At 45.4% G+C, this 22,806-nt stretch overlaps 1 protein-coding gene across 1 annotated transcript in view; it reads right to left on the reverse strand.

Moving 5' to 3' along the window:
- Positions 1-21,921, reverse strand: part of LOC114138004 (spectrin beta chain, non-erythrocytic 1) — an 82,262-nt gene extending 60,341 nt beyond the window's left edge. Inside the window, exon 1 of the mRNA XM_028006952.1 lies at positions 21,718-21,921. The gene's annotated coding sequence lies outside the window, so the exon portion shown is untranslated. The remainder of the gene's footprint in view (positions 1-21,717) is intronic.
- Between the last annotated feature and the right edge of the window lie 885 nt (positions 21,922-22,806).

The following is a 22,806-nucleotide window of genomic DNA, read 5'->3' on the forward strand; positions in this document are numbered from 1 at the left end:
TAGCCGACTGTCAGAGCAGGAAGTGAAGCGGCTGGGACACTTGGTGACTTCCTCCCACTCAGAGCTCAGCAACCAGTGAGTGGAGCTGCTGGTGTTGCTACGCTAAAAATATGATGATGGTGGAACCAGAACACACACACACACACACACGCACACACACGCACACACACACACACACACACACAATCTAGGCACCATGACAACCGCCTGCAGTAGTAAAGCGTTTCTGCAGTTTGGAGATCTGGACTCGGTTCTGATGACATCATCACATTTATGTGTCAGGACAAAATGAACCAGACTGAACATCAAAGGGGAAATGAAGGCCTCTGATTGGTTAATCTGCAGCGTCTCCTGAAATATGGAAATAAATATTCATCTGTTCGGTTCTACAATTTAGTAAAAATGATTTCAACCTCATCTCTACAACCAATGGAAAAGTTGTTCTTTTCACTAATAAATAGAACTGGATCAGAACCTGATCAGAACCGGATCAGAACCTGATCAGATGATGAATCTGTGTCTGAGTGGTTCCACTTTTCAAAATAAAAGAATATACGAGTCCCGACGTCTGTCCCTGTAGCCATGCTTTACTACTCTGAACCAACTGGATCCTACATTTCCCATGATGCATCACTGATGCCCCCAGATCTGATCCAGGTCCAGATTTTCCTCTGAGGCTTTTTATAAATCTATGATCAAAAGAAGCTGTTATTTCTGAACTCTTCCTCTTCCTTCTCAGCTCCTCATCCTCATCCTCCTCATCCTCAGTTTAAAGCGTTAGCAGCAGCTTTAGCGGGTCGGGTTATTTCTGACCAGGGAGACTAAAGGATGTTTCAGAGACAATGCAGCGTGAAGATCAACATGATGAACAGAGCAGAAGAAACTCATCAGAAGCGGATCAGAACCAGATCATCAACCAGCTGATCTCTGAGGACCAATCAGAGAGCAGACAGACCAAACTGATGGAGGATCTGATTGGTTCAGGTTCATGAGTTCAGTTGAACCTCAGAAAGTTCAGGAACCAGAACCGGTTCGGTCCGTCTCGTCCTGTCTCTGTCCATGTCCTCAGTAAACCAGACATTACCCTGCAAAATGCCACGTCTCCATGGTAACGCCATCCCAGCATGCACTGCGGCAGCAGCAACTCACCAGGCTGCCGACAGCGGAACAAAGACCCGACTGGAAGACGAACTTTAACTGGGCCGGAGGCCAGAGTTTAACTGGGAGCACTGGTTCTGGAGAACATTTCTAACCTCCGGTTCTGATCCAAACTATGATCAGCTGAGCCTGCAGGTTCTGTGGTTCTGATCCGAGCGAACAGAAAGCTCTAAGGCTCTTTCACGTTTCAAGCATCAGCTGATTGCCATGGCAACCGAAGCACTGCAGAAACCCACGCCGCTCTCAGCCGCCCACGCCGCTCTCCAGAACCGCTCGCATCAGAGCAGAACCTCGGCTGCAGCAAGAGCACACGGGTCGGTTCTGATGGTTACCATGGAAACGGTTCCCCCACGTTCTGCCGATCCAAACTGAGCGTTACTTCGTTACTGGACCCATCCAGAACCAGACGGGCTGCTGCAGGTCCCACTGAGGTCCGCTCAGCCTTCACCGCACTGCGCTGCTGGTTCTGGAGAACTGGGTCGGAGAGGAGGCGGGATGTCATCCATCACTGCCTCTGCAGCTTTAACTAGGCCACAGCCACCCATGTAGGACAGCAGCAACCATCTGACCCGGTACCAGCAGAACCACACCGACCCAGAGCAGGAGGAGGACGCTGACGGGACCAGAACCTCCAGAGACCCCGATCCTCTGGTTCTGATCCAGAAGCTGCTGCCACACAGAGACAGAAGAGAGGAAATGACCCAAAACAGATGTAACCATGGAAACCAGGCCCGCTTTCAGCAGGCAGCTGAGCAGGTTCTACTGGGCCGACAGCCGGACCACAGAGTCGACCAGACCGGAGCAACAGAACCAGAGCAACTGAACCGGAGCAACAGAACCGGGTCTCTGAGTTTAAAATGAGTTTCAGTCCAAACATGGTTCAGCTGCTGCATGTTCAGCAGAGCAGGAACCAGTTAGAACCAGTTAGAACCAGTTAGAAAATTACAGTAGTAGTCAGAGCCAGTCGGACCCAGAACCTCCTCCCTCCATCCTCTGCAGGACTCTCTCCCTGTAATCAGGTTAGCTGCTCCCTGCTAATGCACTTAGCGGTTGCTATGGTTGCCGCGATGAATGGATAGATAAACGGGGCAGAAACAGAACCGGCCCTGAAGTTCTCACTGACTCCTCTATAAAAACCAAAGAACTTTCTGGGTCCGACCATTCGGTTCTGATGAACTTCACTGATCATCACTAATAAATCAATCAATAATCTATCAATAGTCTGTGATTACTAACTAAACTCCTGGTCCAGTGAGGGACACGGAGGCAGAACCTCCTGCTCTATGAGGAGATACCAGAGCCGTCTGGATCCGACCTGGATCCAAACTGTGAAAAAACAGAACCAGATCAACAGAAAGAGGCTGAAATGTAAAATAATTAAGTTACTGGTGTTACTGGTCTTAATGGTGTTACTGGTGTTTACTGGCTCTCCAGTTTGATAAATCAAGTCATTTATCAATAATATATAAAATAAATAAAAACAAGAAAATAAATTTTTTTCTTGTCTTGAAACATTAAATGTACATTAAATTATGGAATCATGTAAATATGTCCTTTAATAAAACACTGTAAAAATGTGTCTGTTCATCCATGTCAATATAAAAACTATCAGAATCATTTCTATCAAATCACAACATTGTGCTCTTTATTCAGAAATCCCCCAAAACAATTAAATAATTCCATCAAAAGTTAGAAACTCTGACTTCAGTCATTTATTAGTGTGTGTGAGAAAATGTGTCAATGACAGGAATTAACTTAAAATATTTAGTAGAACGGCACTTTGTGAAGTTCGGTCCATTTACTTGTGTTAGCTTACTGGAACACAGACCACATTCAACATGGCGGACGCTGTGACGTATCGCAGCAACGGGCCGACCCGCTCCATGAGGCGTCTGCGTATTCATGTCTATGGAAAAACTCCAAAGTGGGCGGAGCCAAGAGACTGGCTCCATGCTGCTAATGGATCACATTCATCGATCTATGCTAACCATGCTAGCTGTTCCTCCTCCTGACTCGCCACCAGGGGGCGTGTCTGAGTGAGAAGATACCTGGAGGCGGGGCTTAGTGACACTGACCAAGCTGGACCGCTGGAACCAATAGGAAAATTCAGCTGCAGTACTACCGTTCAAGCCACAGAGGGCAGCACTGAGCAGACTGGAAAAATATGGCAGAACTAAACTAACGTACATCCACAGAAACAAAGACAGAACCCTGAAGGAACAACTTATAAAGTTTATCAGCAAATAAAGTTGATGTTGGGGGTTAGCTAATATCTAATTATCTATAACTCATTAATTATAGATTATCTCAGTGAATTAAACACCTGATGGATTATGGAAGGTCAAGATCAGGGGTGTCAAACTCCAGTTCTCGAGGGCTGCAGTCCTGCAACTTTTAGATGTGCCTCTGCTGCACCACACCTGAACAGATCATTAGGTCATTAGCAAGGCTGGGAGAACTGATCTACACCAGGAGGAGGTCATTAAGTCATTTCATTCCAGTGTTTTGTACCTGTGGCACATCTAAAAACTGCAGGACTGTGGCCCTCGAGGACTGGAGTTTGAGACCCCTGGTCTAGATGTTTACAGTCTGAGGATCAGAACCGTTTCCATGTTTACTACAACACCCTCCTGGTTGCCTAGCAACAGACATTAAAGTCCTGTTAACAACATGTATCCACAGCACCAGGTAAGACGCTCATTAAGACCAGCAGCCAATCAGCGACTCCTCTTCACCCAGAGGTGAGGAAGACTACTTCCTGCAGTTCACAGTGAGCATCAGAATGAAGAAGAACGAGGATCCAACTGACTTCTGGTTCTGCAGCAGTTTTCTTCCCCACTGTCGCCTCATGCTTGATCTGCAGAGGAAACGACTCGGTCCAATCAGCGGCAGACTTTTAAATAAAAAGGTGTTTGTCTTTTAATCTTGTTTTTATTTTCTGTCTAGTTTTAACATTATTATAAACAAACTTAAGGTTATATGGTTATATATATAATCAACTGAACCAAACTAAATAGCATTATAACGAGGATTTTATAAACTTCATGTTGTTGGATCTCATTTCATTCTGCAGGTTTCTAATGATCCGCATGCTGGTTCTGTCAGAGGGCCAGACAGACCCAAACGGTTCTGAACGGGTCGCAGACATTCAGTCATTTCCAGGGGCCCTCTCTGCTCCATCATGTGAGAAAACATCCAACACACTCACACACACTCCTGATAACAAAGAGTGAAGGAATAAAGGCTGAAAGCAGAGGAATGTGTCGGCAGCCAGAGAGGATGAGATCACGGGAGAGAGAGAGAGAGGGAAGGGCGGGCGAGAGGGAGGGCGATCGAGGAAGGAGAGAGAGAGCTGACCTGGTTTCCATCTGTTAATAACATCTGATCTGCAGCAGTCAGACTGTGATTGCTCCCACATGGAGGGAAGCTAAAAGCTGATAGCTGCTTAATTATTAATACCAGCTGCAGGAAATCAATACCAATCAATACCGATCATTGCATGTAAATAAGAGAAGGTGTCCACTGGGTGGGTTCAGGTCGGAACCAGCATCCGGTCTGGATGGAAACCAACACAGTCTGAGGAAAATTCATTACATTAAAACATGCAAATAAACACATTTAGTTCTTTAAAGAAATAAAATAAACATTTCAGGAATAAAAGTCAACAGATTCATTCCTTTAGTGAACCTTTGATCATTTACAGCAAAGGATGAATCTGCAGCTAAAAGGTCCAAACAGGAACATGTGAAACGTTCAGCTGAACATCAGCGCAGAACTGATCTATTGATTAATTATTGGATTAATCGGTTAATAACTGGATCCAAAAGGTGATTAACAAGAGATTCTGGGATCAGGTTTACAGACAGAAGGTTTTTACCTTAAATGTGAAATATTTCTATCTATTGTTCAGTTTTGACTGTGTGATTCTGTCAGCAAAAGTTTTTACCAGTCAGATAATCGATTACTGAATTAGTTCATAATTATTTCAAAAACAATAATAAAATAACACTCTGCTTTCTGATTGGACAGCTTCAGTTAGAAACAGAAACAGATCCAGGATACTTCAGGGTCTCACAGAGTGTGGGAACTTTGAGCTTTTGGAGGAACTTTAGTACAGATACTGGTTCCGTAGCTTTTAATGGGCTAACTGGGTTAAACCCATAAAGGAACCAGTAAAAATAATAATAAATCTGTTTTCTAAAGTTTTATATGACGATGCAACAAAGTAGAAAAAATATATATTTGATCATTTTCTCCTCCATGAAACAATCAGTTTACAGACAGACCGACATGTGCAGCTGCAGCACAGCAATCACACACACACACACACGCCGTCTAATAACGTCACACACACCCCATGAACATAATGACTTCCTGCTGTTTGCTTCATGGATTCATCAGCTGGAAAACTGAACCTCTGACTGAACATGGAGCTTCAGTTCTCTGGTTCTGTTCTCTTCAGGCTGACCAGAACTGAGCCGGTCCAGAACCAGAACCAGCCGAGTTAAAGCAGCCGGTCCAGACAGACAGACAGACAGACAGACGGTGGCAGCATCAATAAGTCATGCGGTCAGATTTACTCAGTGAGGCGAATTGTTTTGTTCAGACTGAACCCAGACAAAGAGAACCAGAACATTAACCGGTCCTGATTGGTTCAGGTTCACTAGAATCAAGTTTTAATGTTTAATGAAATTAATGCTGAACAGAACCAGAATCTCTCAGATACACATCAACATTTATGGGATTTATGGAGAAAATGTTTCTTTTAAACTCAACGTCCAATCACAGAAGACCCGACTGTCAGTCACTAGATTAAACTAATTATAATAAAAACAATTTTTTATTCTGATTTTCCTTTAACTGGAACTTTAACTTACAGTCAGAAGCTAAACTGAAATAAATCCGGTTAGTTTGAGAGTTTTTCTGTCTAAAGCCTGAAATGTTCCCAGTTTCTCAGATGAGCAGAAAAAATCAGACGTGAAGCTTCAGCTGTGTTAGCCTCTGTTAGCTCCCGTTAGCTCCCATTAGCCTCCGTTAGCTCCCGTTCGCTCCCGTTAGCCTCCGTTAGCTCCCATTAGCCTCCGTTAGCTCCCGTTAGCCTCTCACGGGGGGTTGCCGCATGTAGCCTCCGTAAGCCTCCATAGTCCCGGTAGCTTCATGCCCATAGCAGCCAATGACACAGTGGTGTTCCTTGCAGCATCAGAGGGTGCAATGTCATGCATGAAGATGATTTTGCTACTGAAGGTTAGCTTCTGTTAGAATCAGTTACCCCCGTTAGCTCCTGTTAGCCTACGTTAGCTCCCATTAGCGGCAGTAAATCCATATTTGATAGCTTCCCTGTGCATTATTGATGTGACCGTGTTAGCCTGCTCATGCGTGTCTGAAGATCCTGAACGTTACTCAGGACCAGCTGCAGCGTTTCTGCTCCACACTCACAGATATTAATAATTAATAAACGTCCTGAGCGCTGAACGCAGCTCGTCAATAGCAGCAACACTTTGATCCAACAGAATGTTCTGAACAGCTGGTAGTTTATTCACGTAGCTCCAGATTTACTGGTTAAACTGGTTTCATGGTTAGTTTATTAGGATTCCTGGAGGAGTTTTTATTTAATTTCTATTCATTTATTAATCTGAAGCTCTTTTAAAGTTTTATTTATTATTCTTTTACTAATATTTAATGTTTTATTGATCTCTAGATTGTTGAATGTGATGCAGAAGTTTGCTGCGGACCAACAGAGAGGTCAATGCTGTTGAAGTGGGCCGGGCCTGGTTCTGTTCTGAACACAGGAAGCCTGTCTCTCACACACACACACACACACACACACACACACACACACACACAGGCAGGGTGTGTGTGGGGCTGAAGAGGTTTGCATCGTGAGAACATTGATGTTTCTGTTCAGGAAGGAATCCTGGTTCCCACTGTGGACACAGACAGGACGTCCAAATATGGACATGTTGACTGAATCTGAGACGCTGTGACATCACAGCCGATACCAGGATAAACGGTTCTGGGTCCAGAACCAGAACCACGAGGAAAACATCCAGAACAAACTAACCTGCTGAGGATCAGGAAACATTCAGGATTTATTCTCTGATGTTTCACTGAAGCTGAAACCAAAAGTTTCTCCTGCAGAACCAGGAATAAAAATCAAACCTGTAAAATAATCTGATCACTTCCTGGATAAGGACCCAGATTTATCCTCAGGTTCTGGTTCTGGACCACGGGTCGTCATGACGAGGAGCAGACAATCCCTGGAAACCCAGCAGAACTCTCCAGGTTTTCCTGGAATGTGTCTGAAGCTCAGCCTGCCGGGCCGGACCGGACCGGACCGGACCGCCCTGCTGGGTCCAAACTCCCTGCTGCTCTTCCTCCCATTATGAAACTAAAGAAACAACGGACCGGGTTGGACTGGGCCGAGCCGGGTCCTCCTCCTGTCCAAACAAACAGAGCCCAGCCTCTGCACCAGCAGAACCAGAACCGACCCAGAACTCCTCTCAGGGAGCTGCTTGTTTGTTTTAACGAGCCTCCAAGAATGCTTTACATCAGGAAAGGTCAAAGGTCAGCTGGCTGCAGGTTTTAATTAGAGCTGTATCAGATGGACCCAACAGGAAGTTCTGACAGAACCAGCTAATTGGACCCGTTACAGTAACTAATGCAGCTGGACGATAAATCACCCAGGAGGTTTTATGATAAACGATAATATTGTTGTTTATCCAGTAATTTACACCTTGTTCCAAATTATTATGCAAGTGATATTTTCTCAGGTTTCCTAAATGTTCAATGCAAATGATGGTCAGTAAAATCTTCAAGTCATGAACTATTACAGTATAAATCTAATTTTACTGAACAAAGATCCCCATGACAACAGGATGTCTTTCAAAAATAAAAAACTCAAAATGCAAAATGTTCCAAATTATTATGCACAGCAGATTTTCCAAACATTTTATGGATTATAAAGAACATTAAATGGTCATTCTGTGAATGTGCAGCATTAAGTGTTCACATGTAGTAAAATCAAATCTATTTCAATCAGAACCATCTTAACAGACCCAGTTCCATGTTAACTTTGGACCTTCTCTGGTATCACAGCACAATTCTGGATCCATTGAACTTGTGAGTTTGTGGAAAGTTTCTGCTGAATTTCTCTGCAGGATGTCAGAAAACCTTCCCAGAGCTGCTGGTTGATATGAACTGGATTCAGATCTTCTGCTTGAGGAAACTCCAAAAGTTCTCAGTAGGGTTGAGGTCAGAGGTCAGAGGACGATGGTGACCACACCATGAGTTTCTACCCTTTATGCCCATAGCAGCCAATGACACAGTGGTTTTCCTTGCAGCATCAGATGGTGGATTGTCATGATGAAGATGATTTTGCTACTGAAGGTTCGGCTCTTCTTTTAGAACATGAAAGAAAGTGATCAGTCAGAAAGTCCAGATACTTTGCTGAGGTCATTTTCACACCATCAGGGCCGACCAGCTCTCTCTCTCTCTCTCTCTCTCTCTCTCTCTCTCTCTCTCTCTCTCTCTCTCCCCATGATTTCGGCCCACAGCATGACTCCACCACCTCCTTGCTGATGTCACAGCCCTGTTGGGACGTGGTGGCCGTCCACCACTGATCCACTACAGCGTCCATCTGGACCATCCAGGGTTGCACAGCAGTCATCAGTGAACAAGTCTGTTTGAAAATGAATCTTCATGTCCGGCTGGGCCCACTGGGACCGGTTCTGGTTGTGAGCTCTGGTTAGGGGCCCAATAGTAGGTTGATGCACCTCAACCCTCTGGAGGATCCTCCACCTTGAGGCTCCAGAGGCTCCAGCAGCTTCAAATCACTGTTTGCTGCTTTAAGGACATTTTAACAGCTGATCTCTTAATCTGATGAATGTGTCAAACAGAAACCTTCCTCATTCTGCCTTTATCTCTACAAACCCATCTTTGTTCTGAATCAGCCACAGATCTCTTCAGAACCATTAGAACTGCATCATGTCGCCTCCAGCAGAATTTCTACCATCAGCCCCTGGCCCGTGGCCCAGTCAAAGCGCTGTGGGGAAACCCGTCCTCGGTGGACAGACGCAGCGATTGTGGCTGCAGACGGCGACTCCTCTGGATGGCGCCGGCGGCCCGGTTCTGTTCCCATTCTAATCGGATTAGACTCAGAGATTCTTCTGGTTCTGGTTCCTCCCAGCAGGATGAACTCCCTGTGACCCGCAGGGTGCTGGGACACAGACTGCTACAGCTGCAGAAACGCTCCAACAGCAGAACTTTCTGTTACAGCGGGGCGATCGGGGGGGAGAGAGAGAGGACAGCAGGAGACAAGATGGCCGCCGGCTAGGCCTGTCACGATAGCAAATTTTGCTGAGCGATTAATTGTCTCAAAAATTGTTGAGATAAACGATAATATTGTTTGAAGATCTTTTTACACTGATGTAATGGAAATGACGTAATAATGCATGTGATTTCCTGCCAAAGATAGATACACTTTATTTTCAAAAGAATATTTAACACTGGAGCTGATAAACAAAATAAACAAAACAACCAAAAACAAAATGGATTCTCAGTCTCCATTAACAAAAAATGTACTTGATAAAAACTAAACAACATAAAGCCAAAGTGGAAATAAATACTGCATTCAACCAAAAGAGTGCAGATTATGAAGTCTGTATATTATGTTGCCCTTCAGTAATAATCAGATTTAAATAGAGAAGATGGGCACATCGACTACCTGATGCAATAGTTCACACTACATGATTTTTGCTCCTATTTTTCCCCATACAACAATCTTAAAACGTTGGTCTTCCTAAGGTTGTGTGGTGTGTTACGGTAGATCGTCGTTGCCGCTCCGATCTAAATCAGGGGTTTTCTCCGACTGGGATCTTAACTCAACCTGTTGAATGTGACAGGCAGCCAATCAGAAAGCGCGGATTCCCCTCGTGTTTAACCCGAAGTCCAACGGACATCGGAGATGATATGTGGAAACAACATTAATGTTTATTCAACATGCAAAGAATATAGAAATGACAAGAGGAGGAGTTGGAGCTAAATTGTTACCGCAGTTGATAAACCCGGTAACTTTTCAGCTGTTCTTCGTTAACGTGACATAAATAGGTTCTAATGATTTTCATTCAGTCAGGACTTTACGCTGACACTAGCCACATGCATTGCAGGTAGATTGTAGTAAAGCATTGATTAATGCCTGGTTTTAAAATTAGTTCACTGAACTTGTAGCCATTATTTTGTGCCCATTGTTGGACACCACACGGCAGGAACGAACATGATCGAACTGTTATACCTAGGATTTCTGTCGGCTAATGTGTGGTCTGTCAGGTTTTGAAAATGGGCCGACAATCGGCCGACTGCTCTAAGATCGTGTAGTGTGCTCTGGGCTTTACACTAAGGAAATGAGGAAGGGAGGGTCAGTGGAGAGCACCGGAGTTGAGCTTTTTTCATTCGGTGTCATTAACAGAAAGAGAAAACGGCCAGAAGAGACGATAATGCCGATAATTAAAATGACATCGATAGTTTTAATTTATCGTACGATTAATTGATTTACCATTTATCGCGACAGGCCTACCGCCGGCTGCTCCAGATCAACAGAGGTCAAGAGGTCGTCCTCATCCGTCCATCTGAGGAGGACAAGTCTCTGCTACAGGAGCCTGAGAGGGACATGTTCATGTCCTCCTGCTGAGGGAACCGACCTGGACCCATCCTGGTTCTGACCCAAAACCATTTATTTCTCTAAAACGTTACTAAATGCAACGAAAAGGTTTAAGAGGAGACGGATCATCTGATGGAAACGCAGCGCTCTGACCACGAACAACCGACCAGGAGGCGGGGCTTAGCGTCGACAATCATCCTCATGTACGCACTGCTAATGTGCTAATGGCAGAGAAACAAGTTTCATACTGTAGCTTTAATGTTCAGCCTGAAACCAGCCCCTCCCCCTCCTGTTGCTGCTCCAGTGATCTGGAGTTCAGCCTCCAGAGAGAGAGAGGAGAAAAGGAGTTTGTATAGCAGGAAGCTCCAGAACGTTTCCTTCATAAACTCTCTCTCTGTAATTAGCCTCTGTCTGCTCCACCCTTCATCTTCATCTTCCTCCTCCTCCTGTCAGACCAGATGTCTCCTCTCTGCCTCCACTCGCCCTTCAGCAGTTCAACCTGCATCGCCATGACAGCGCTCCGGCCCGACCTTTAGGGATCAACAGGAAGCCCACGGGCCGCTGGTTGCTAGGCAACGCCTCCATGTGGGGAAAACCGGGCTCCATCAGATGAAACATCATGAAAAATAAAAACTGTAAACACTCATAAAATGTTTTAAACCCGTCTGGGTTACAGAAGGCCTCAGCATGGCAACGCCTGGTTGTCATGGTAATGGGGCCCGCTGCTGCTGTCCAGCAGAGGGCGCTCTCAGAGGCAGATCAGGTCAGACTGTGCAGCACTCCACACCGAACCAATGCAGGCTGGTGGCTTCAGGAGGAGGAACAGCTGCTTGGCTGCTTTTAATGCAGCAGGGAAATATGGCAACACTCCAACTATGGCAAACCGTCTGTATATTTAATCCATCACCAAATGTAGCCAGGACAGTAACAAACCATATAGTTACAGTTTAACATTATACCAAATGTTTATTTTGTATCTTTGAAACACGTTAAGACGAAGTCAACTAAAAATTATTTAATTATAAAGTTTAAATCAGAAACGATAAACTAATCCAGAGATCCTGAACCTTTTAGTCGTTAAACGTTTGCTCTGGTTTAATGTTGTTGTTTATAATCAGATATGTGTGTGTGTGTGTGTGTGTGTGTGTGTGTGTGTGTGTGTGTGTTCGCCCAGTAACGTTCACACACACAAACAGCAGGAAAATTATTTCCCATAAATCACCAGCAGTCACTCCCAGTTTAACTTCATCAACACGTTCCATCATCTCATCCGGCTCCGATCCAACGCCCAGCCCGGCACAACGCTGCAATGCATCATGGGTCATTAGAGCCAATCACACAGGACAGGATGTGTGTGTGTGTGTGTGTGTGTTTGTGTGTGTGTGTGTGTGTGTGTGTAGTTTCTCAGGAATCTGTTAACTTCCTCTAGGAAACAGAGCCTGGATGTGAAGCTTCTGGCTTCATGGACCAGAGGAGGAGAACAGAGAACCCAATGACCTCTGACCCCTGACCCTCCACCTGTCAGCTGACACCTGCAGGCGTCTCCACATCAACCACAGCAGAGTGAGAGGAACAGCTGCTTCATTCAGGTCACCAACACTGACATGGTTCAGAGAGAACGGCTCCATCAAACCCTACAGGGGTCAAAGGTCATCACAGAATGGATCTATACAGCTGTGTTTGAATAGAGGACAAGACCTGGACAGATGAGACGTCTGTCCATGATGTTCAGCAAAGTGGTGGTGGAGGTATGGTGATCTGGGCCTGGTTCAGATTCATGATTCCCACTCACAGCGATTCAGAATCGATTTAAAACGTTTATAAAATAAAACAAATCCGGCCTTTTGTAACTGTGGGGTATGTTGTTGCCATGGAGACGGTACTGGGACGTACGGAAACGCTGAAAGCACAAAAACATGGAGGAGACTGCAAAAATTAGAGACAGATTCAACCAGACAAATGAAGACTTTCAGGAACACCAACAATGGACGGAGCCAAGCTCCCAGTTAAACCAGCAGCTCCTGAGCCCTCTGCTGTTCACTCTGATGACACACGACTGCGTCCCCAGGTTCGCCACCAACCACATCGTGAAGTTCGCGGACGACACAACGGTGGTGGGCCTCATCAGAGACGACAACGACCTGGACTACAGAGAGGAGGTGGAGCAGCTGGTGGACTGGTGCAGAGACAACAGCCTGATCCTGAACGTTGACAAGACGAAGGAGATGATCGTCGACTTCAGGAAGAACCGGCCCAGCCACGCTCCACTGCTCATCAACAGCTCGGCTGTGGAGGTGGTCAGCAGCACCAAATTCCTGGGGGTGCACATCACTAACGACCTCACCTGGACTGTGAACACCACGTCTCTGGTCAAGAGGGCACAGAAACGTTTGTATTTCCTGCGGAGGATGAGAAGAGCACACCTGCCCCCGCCCATCCTCAAGACGTTCTACAGAAGCACCATAGAGAGCATTCTGACCAGCTGCCTCTCTGTGTGGTGTGGAGGCTGCAGCGCCTCTGACTGGAAGAACGTGAGGAGACTGGTGCGGACAGCAGAGAGGATCATCGGGGCCCCCCTTCCCTCCATTCAGGACATTTCATCCCAGCGCTGCGTGTCCCGAGGCCGAAACATCGTCAGTGACCACTCACACCCCCACCATGGACTGTTCTCCCTGCTGCCCTCTGGAAAGAGGTTCTGCAGCATCCGGTGCAGGTCCACCAGGTTCTGAAACAGCTTTTTCCCACTTGCCATCAGACTGCTGAACTCTTAACTGGACTGCACTCAAAATCTGGTCTCCACTTTATACCTTGCACATGTACAGAGCTAAGTAACTTCTATTTTACTGTCAGTCCTGCACTTTATATTCTATATTTATATTTATATTCATATTTTATACTGTATTTTATTTTATTCTGGAGTAACCTCACAACATTGGAACCTCAAAACATTGTCCTGAGCCGTATGCAACGAAATTTCGTTCTGTATTCACCCTGTGCATGCAGAATGATAATAAAGTCAGTCTAAGTCTAAGTCCAATGGAGCCAGGTCCCAGTTAAACCAGCAGCTCCAATGGAGCCAGATCCCAGTTAAACTAGCAGCTCCAGTGGAGCCAGATCCCAGTTAAACCAGCAGCTTCAGTGGAGCCAGATCCCAGTTAAACCAGTAGCTCCCAGTCCCAGCTCTGGTTCCTCCAGCTGACAGTAACCTGAAGCAGATGTCCTCCCCCCAAGGTCGCCCCTCCCCCCCGATAGTTCCCTGGATGCCGAGTGTGTCAGCGGGTATTTGTGGGTGAGGGACACACTGCTGTAAAGCTCCTTACCACACACACACACACACACACACACACAGTAACATCAGGTTCTTCTGACTGAGCAGATTGTTTCATCTCTTCATGCTGAAGCAGAACAAACGTTCCTGACATCAGATCCTGGAGCAACACCCACCCACCCACCCACCCACCCACCCACACACACACACACACACACACACCCACACACACCCACACACACACACACACACACACACACACCCACACACACACAGATGAAGTCATGAGGGTTGTGCTGCGGCTCCGCCCTGCTGGTCTCTACTGATGGGTGGAGTCCAGTGATGTAAGCCTTTGTGTCGTCATAGCAACCGTACAGAAAATGTGACCTCAGCTTCCAGGAACCAAAGGTCCAAAGTTCTGCAATCTGACAACGTTCAGAACCCAAAACAAGGTCTGCTCTGCTTAACACGACACTTTTACCTGAACTCATCAGCATGAAAAATAAACTACATTTATGAGATAATAATTTTAAAAAATTAAATGAGAAACAAAACAGAAAAAAACTGCTTTTGTACTAAACATTTTCAGTTTAACAAAAACCTCATCCTGAAAAAAATGACAAAAAGTGTCGGAGGGCCTCTTTTGTGTCTTTTTTGAATTGCAGTTAATTTGTGGGCCACAAACGGCCCCCAGGCCACACTTTGAACACCCCTGGTTTAAAGTATGATGAATTCAATATTTACCAAATATTTGTGGCTTTAAATTGTTAATAGTCCAGCAGCCTGGTTAAAGGCTAAACTGTTTTTGCTGATAAGTTTAAATTGGTGGTTAAGGGTTGAATCTTTATGTTTCTGTGCAGAGGTTGCTGCTTCACATGTCACCATAAAAACTCCAACAAACCAGAGAAAAAGGTCGATACATTTATCAGCAGACAAAGTCTTGGAGCAGCTGAATAATTTCCTTTCATGGTCCAGATTCAAATAATGACAGGAAGTGGCTGCAGTTCCACAATTAAATAACATTTTTCATACAGCAAAATAACATAAAAGTTTAAATTAGATAAAAGTGAAAGGTCAGTTCAGTAACTTTCACAATATGAAGAAATTAATTATTAAATCGGTTAATAACTGAATCAGACTCAAAACTGTGACAAATAAACAGACTAAACTCTTGAGGCGAATCAACTAATAACAGCAGAGAGGAGAAAATTTCTACCAGAAATAATAAAACACGCTGACAGGATGGAATAATCACAGCTACTAACATCAAATGAACCCAGGAATCAGAGGGACTGGACCGGGTTCTGGACCGGGTTCTGGAGCTAAGCTAAAGCTAACATGACCCAGCAAACATCACGATATCAACCAAACATTAAAACAGCAGCAGAGTCGAAAAGAGCAACAGGAGCATCAATGTTGGCAATAAAAAGAGAGAAATATTAATTATCCAGAGTAGCATGGTGCTAACCAGAGTAGCATTAGCATGGTGCTAACCAGAGTAGCATTAGCATCAAGTTAACCACAGCGTTCATAACTCATTATTAGCGAAGACCAAATGATATCTGCTGGAGAACAGACATAGTAAACTGAAAAGCGCAGAGCGATATGAAAATTATAACTAATAAACAGAAGCTGTAGCTTACCGGCCATCTGGAAAATTATCTGCTTCGTCATTAAGATGGAGGATTCGGTCTAAGCTCTCCCTCCACTGCTCCATTATCAACTTTGTCACCATAGCAACGCAAAACTTCCCGCCATCTACTGTAGCAGGACTATTTAGTACATTAGCAACAAGACGCTAGCTTCGCTGACAGGACTGCTCCGGAAGTGAGTCTGCTGGGGGAGTTTTGTTGGCGGGAAGGTTGTGTAAATAATTAAGATTACATTTAGACCAGAGTTGCTCCAGAACTGCCGTCCTGCAACTTTTAGATCCATCTTTACTCCAGCAGATCGGGATCAAATGGCCGGTTCCTCTCCTGCTAACCAGACCTTCATTTGACTCAGGTGTGCTGGAGCAGGGAAGCATCTGAAAGTAGCAGGACGGTAGATATGCACCCCTGATTCAGGCACACACTATTAAGGGAAATAGGTTAATCATTTTTAAAATCATGTTTATAGATTATATAAAGTTTTTTCCCTCTACATCGGGGACATGCTGCTAGTCTCTAATCGGCTCTGAAAAGCCGCCAAATATAGCGATAAAGTTTCTAAGTTGGTAACAGTGCTTGAACACCACACACACCTCTAACCCCCCCCCTCACACACACACACACACACACACACACTTGACCACGCCCCTCAATGTATCTTGGCTCCGCCCACTTTTATATAACTTTTTAAATGTGTTTGGGGGCGGGGCTAAGCTTTCACTGGGGTTAGCTCCACTTTAACATCCGATTCGTCCTCAAACATATTAAATAATAAAGATGGATTCGGTCTGTTCTGGATCCAACACCGGAAACAAACCCGTTACTGGTTCAGAACGACAGAAGATTCAGTCTGCTGGTTTATATTCCAGACTGTGTCAGAACCTGGTTCGGCTCGGTTCTGGCTGGTTTACGGTCAGTATTTCTGTCTGGTTCTGCAGCTAACGGGCCGGTCCAGAGTCAGTCAGTCTGCTGGTTTCCTGCCCAGAGGCAGCGACCCGCTTTCATTTCCTGTCCATGTCTGCATGCCGACCCCGCCCTCCCTGCTGCACCCGGGCCTGGACCCACTCAGAACCATCTACTGACCCTGAACCAACCCAGCCGGGTCCAGGTTCTGGTTCTGGGTCCAAACACCACCTGACCTTTGACCCGATCCGTCCAATGTCTCAGAGACACTAGAGGACAAACCGTCTTTGAGAGGCACGTTGGACATCTGGACCTCCAGAACCAGCTGAGTTTAGTAGAACTGAACCGACCAATCAGAACCAGCTGAGCAACACTGAAAGGAGATTCACCTCCGTGTAACCCAGCTATGTAAACACACACACACACACACACACACAGATCTGTGCTGAGAAGAAACAGAAACGGTTCAAACATCCCAGGAAGTCCCTGGTGAGGTTCTGCTGGATTCCCACCCAGAACCGGGTCAGAGGATCATCAGCTGGATTCATCCTGAGGAAGAAATGTTCTGATCCGGTCCGGATCCATCTAAAAATACCAACATTACTCCAGAAATCCTGAACGAATCCGTTTGTTGTGTTTATTTATCTGCAGGTCGGTTCTGGTTCTGGGTTTTTCTCTTAGCAGATTATTTATATTTCACTGTTTCTGATGTTTATTCAAGTTTCCAAATTAAACTTTCAATATTTATTCATCTCCTGCTGTGGCTTTGTATTTTACTGAGTAAAAGGCTGAAATGTTTCTTTACTCAAACCAGTCGATTATATAAGAACATTCAAATGTTCACTTAGAAAACAAACATGTAGAGAATAAACATGATTCCTAAACCAGTGGAGCCACTCCAGAGTGGTCTAGTCCAATCACAACAACTAAAGCTACCTAATTCTCTGCTTCAAATAAATAACTGATGCTGATGAGATTAACTGTGAAATGTGTAAAACTGTGATGTTTAATTTCCTTCATAAATGAACTCAAATCTCTATTTTCTGCTAACGTCGAAAAACTAAATTGTAAATAAAAAATGTAATTAAAATTTCACGTGAATAAACTTGTTCACACAATAAATCATTAAAAATCATGGCAGCGATGGATGTAAACATGATATTATATTCATCAGCAGTTAGAATTCATTGTCTATCAGCCAATCAGAGGAGAGTGTTGGAGCAACAAGCCCCGCCCACTGGGGGGCGTCAGCCATTTTACAGAACAGCTGCAGACTCAACACAATGAACTGTGTGATGCTGTTCATAACTTTGTATTTTGTTTTTGTTTTATTCAGACAAACCACAAAGAAGACCACTTCCTGTCGTCTTCTTCTTTGTGGTTTCTGGCAGTAGTAACATCCAGCTGTTGGTCATGTGACTCATGATGCAGAAAACATAATTATACTCATTTATGGCTGAAGAGCCACTGCAGCGCAGCAACGTTTTATAGTAAACTGTGTTTTTCTTTCTTAAAATTGACGTCTTTCCATTTAGAAAATGTATTTTTATAATTTCAGTTGGTGAAATTTAAAGTTAATGGAAACACAGCTGAGAAAACCAGTGAAACCAGTGCAGAACGTTTGGCCCACAGTAGAGCTATTCTGTGTATTTTGATCTGCAGCAGGTTTTACATGAAAACATTATTATTATTATTATTATTAATTAATTATTATTATTATTATTATTAATATTATTAATAATAATAGTAGCATAAAGTTCTGGGGAACAATCAGCTTCTGAAGAGAAAATCTTCCAGCTTCTAATATTTCCACTGGAACGTTTTTTATCTTTTCCTTTCCCTTCGCCCCACTTCTCTCCTCCCTCAGGATCATTTCCCCATCTCTCTCTCTCTCCCACGCATTCCTCCCTCCATCCCTCCATCTCTCCTCCCTTTTCCAGCCGCAGAAAGTTTTCACCTCCTCCCTCTGCTCTGTGTTCACGCCTCAAACTCTGCTTTGGTTTGGAGTTCTGACACTGCAGCAGGAAGGAAGGAAAGAAAGAAAAGAGGGAAGGAATGGAGGGAGGAGTGGAGGGAGGGATGGAGGGAGGAGTGGAGGGAGGGATGGAGGGAGGAATGGAGGGAGGAGTGGAGGGAGGGATGGAGGGAGGAGTGGAGGGAGGGATGGAGGGAGGAATGGAGGGAGGAGTGGAGGGAGGGATGGAGGGAGGAATGGAGGGAGGAGTGGAGGGAGGGATGGAGGGAGGAGTGGAGGGAGGGATGGAGGAGTGTTTGGAGGACAGGAAGTGCTCCAGAAACGAGGCGTTGTGTCCTGGTTCGTGAGACAGCAGCAGCTCACCTTGCAGCTTTTCAGGGACACTTCATCAGTTTAAGGTTTCAAGGTTCTGCAGCAGAACCAGCTGGACCAGAACCAAAGTTCTGCTGGTACCAGGGAGGACCGGTCCGGATGTAGAGCGTGGTCCTGGAGGAACCAGGAGCTTATTAAACTATTTCTATAAAATAAACCAGCAGTAAATAAATCAAATATTTTTACTCTAACCTTCCAGACCCCCCTCCCCCCTCCCCCGGTCACATGACCCAGCTGGACCAATCAGAGACAGCGACACATTCACCATGTTTACCACATGGAAACAGACAGAAAAACCACAGAAGAAGAGAAGTAAACATGATGAAGTCTGGTCTAACCGGACCTCTGAGGTTCTGGACCGGATCCAGACCAGAAGGTTCTGCCTCTGCAGGAACCGGACCCAGTCGGGTCCAACATCAGCGTTGGGTCAGAACCAGGTTGTAGGTCTAGAAAAACACCTGAACTACATCCGGGTAAAAAGTTCTGATGGGTCCAACAGAACCGGTGCTGCTGGGTTAATAATAGCCCAGAGTTAGCTTAGCGACAGCTGCAACACAGCGGATGATTGATGGGTCGGGTTTCTGACTGGGCCGGGCCTGCAGTACCATATAGAACCTTTAGAACAATACAGAATCATTCAGAACCTTTAAAACCATCCAGAACCACTCAGAACCTCTAGAACCAGAACCAGATGAAGGCAGCAGATAAACAGAAAGCTAACAGCAGCAGCCTTTAGTGGAGCTGCAGCGTCTGACCTGGTTCTGATCCGGTTCTGTTGGACCAGGTGTGGTGGGGTTGGGATGTGATGCGTTCACTGACTCAGACTGTGGTGAAAAAGTCGGATCCCATTCGCCTGCTGTGTGAACGTAACCATAGTAACCAAGATGCTGAACTAAAGCAGAGGACATGATAAAGCGGCCATGTTGCATAAAATCAGCGTCTTCGGCCTTTACACCAAACCCTTTCATCTCCATGGCAACCATTCAGCTGTGCAAAACGCCCAGGTGGACCTAGCCCCGCCTTAGAGGCGCAGCTCCTCCCTCTCTGTGCTCCTTCAGACTAGCCAGCAACTATTAGCAACAGCTGCTGAGCTCATTATAGGAGCTGCTGCTCAGAGCAACGCTGGTGAAAACGTTAAGGGGTTAATAGAGGAGCCATGTTGGGACGAGCAGAAGCTTCTTAAAGAGACAGTGGCCCAATTTCAATTTGTTATATTATGACGTCAAATTTCTTTTCAGTCGTATTTGATATAAACAGCATTTTTATAACAACTGAAGGAAACATAATTCATTCATTGTACCATTAAATGTCACCACATGCCTTTACTAGCATCATTCATGTTGTCATTTGGGGTGATGATCAGAAACAGAACCAGAACCAGAACCAGGGTGGCCTGTCCAGGTTTCCAGAACAAAAACATTTGAATGATTATTAATCTGCCTGAGGCAGAAAATGTTTCAGAGCTGGAAGACTAACGGATCCGCTAACCGATTAGCTTCATCAGGAAGCCCTGGACTGACCCAACCCGGAATATTCTCTCATCAGAACCGAAACCGAACCGCATGTTACAGCTGACGGGTCTGGTTTCACTGATCTGAGACGCTTTAAGGATTTATACTGAATACCATGAAAATAAAAACTATATGAGGTTTTCCTTCGGTTTTAAACCGTTTCAAAGGTTTCTCAGTGGAGTTTGGATCCAATAAAATGCTTGGAGATGTTGGGGGCGGGGCCTAGCCAACGCAGGGGACCAATCAGAGCACAGCGGGCTTTATGGAGTGAAGAGGGGGGGCCACAGCTGCTTCTTTAATTTTCTCCAGGAAACTGTAAAAGTCCAGCAGCAAACCGAGTTTTATTGGACCTGAAGAGCTGCGTTTGGGTTCGGAACCAACAGCAAGCAGCTTCGGCAGAACTCACTGGGACTTTCTGAGATTCCCGTCAACAAGTTCCCGATTGTTCCCGACGGGGATGGAGGGAGGAAGAGGAGGAAGATGAAGGAAAACACTGAAAAAAAGAGGAGATGAAGGGAAAAGGAGGAGGAGGAAGAGGAGGAGGAGGAAGAGCAGCCTGGATCTAGTTACATAATTTCTCCACAGGATCTGAAGAGTCTGGGCTGCTGGAAAAAAGAGTAAAAACTAGAATAAAAAACAAGAATAAAAACTAGAATAAAAAAAAAGAATAAAAACTAGAATAAAAAAAAAGAATAAAAACTAGAAAAAGGATCAAAACCACAAAACTTCCACTTTTCCTACCGCAGAATCCCAGAAAACATTTGACATGATTTCTGCTCCGTCACTGCAGGAGCCGCTCCGTCTGGACGGAGGGGAAAGTCAAAAAGCTGCAGAGGAGCCTGGAAAACCCTGGAAACCCTGGAAAACCCTGGAACCCGGTCAGAGCAGCGGATTCCTGAACATTCTTGATTCTGAGGTCAGAGAGGCGACCACGCCTGCAGCCCCACCATCATCATCATCATCAGAGCAGCCTTCATCACAGAGAAGGTCAAAACAAACCGCATCAGTCCGGAGAGGACGCGCCAACCCCGCACGCAGAAACCAGAACCAGAACCGGAACCAGAACCAGCGGGGAGCCGCGGCTCCGTATTCCCACAGGTGATCCCATGGATGCTGCAACAACAAGCAGCAGAGCCGCAGCCGCCGGATCCCCGCACACCCCGCAGGAACAGACCCCGCACCGAGGAGCGGCTGCGGCGGAGCGCGGACAGCGGGCGGACCCTCACCTGGAGGCCGACTGAAGAGCTCTGGAGTCCGGCTGGGAGTGAAGGACGGGCGGCCTGGAGGACTGCTGGCAGCTCGGAGAGAAAACACGGCAGCAGCAGCACTGAGCTCAAATCCACCAATCCTCCTCCTCCTCCTCTTCCTCCTCCTCCTCTTCCTCCCCCCGCCCACAGCGCGGATCAGACTGCAGCGGAAGGTGCGCTCGGTTTATACACCGCCCTGCACCGGACAATCTGGATCAGGTTACAGATTAAAGGTTGATTAATTAGAATAAATCAACTCAGAAAGTGAAATTCTTTAATCCTATTGGTTCCTTCCACAAATACCAACATTTAAATTATGTTTATTTTAATGATTTAATGTTTATTTTAATGATTCAGAACTAAAAATAAATTAAAAATTAAGTTATGATATCAGATCAATAAAATAGGATCCTTTTTATTCTTTTATCGTATTTGTTTTCTTTTTAATGTAATTTTTACTTCGAGTCTGTAATAAAAAGCATCTATCTAGATTTTAGAGTATGAATGTCCGTGGCGCTGGCCGCTGGCCGGTCCGCTGGCCGGTCCGCTGGCCGCTGACCGCCAGTCAAACAGTCCTATCAGCCAGAAACAGCATCAATGCTTAGTAAAAAGTTGAGTGGAAGGAAAAACTGTTAGAAACATGAAGACGTCTTTGGAGTCAGAATTTCCAGAACCACACAGACTACAGCTGACCCGTTCCCATTAAGCTGATCCAGAACCAGAACCGGAGTCAGAACCGTCTGAGGATGAGGAGAACCAGAACCAGAACAGAACCTGAGCAGAACCGGAGCAGAACCTCAGGCCGGTCTCTTCCGTGCCACGCTGCACAGATGCAGTAACTAAAGCAAAAGGAGCCCAGACCCAGTTCGGAGCAGAACCTGGACCGGTCCAGTAGAAACACACTAATGGATTCAAATATTATATATATATGTAATATTTTACAGACTGGATGTTTTTAGTTTTTTTTTTAATCTCTGGCTCTAACTAGCTGGTTGCCATGGTAACCACCCCTCTATTGGTCCTAGTATCCTCCATGGTTTTTCTCCTCCCACATCGTCTGTATAAAAA

The sequence above is a fragment of the Xiphophorus couchianus genome, chromosome 22 (genome assembly GCF_001444195.1).
Source record: "Xiphophorus couchianus chromosome 22, X_couchianus-1.0, whole genome shotgun sequence".
Lineage (NCBI taxonomy): Eukaryota > Metazoa > Chordata > Actinopteri > Cyprinodontiformes > Poeciliidae > Xiphophorus > Xiphophorus couchianus.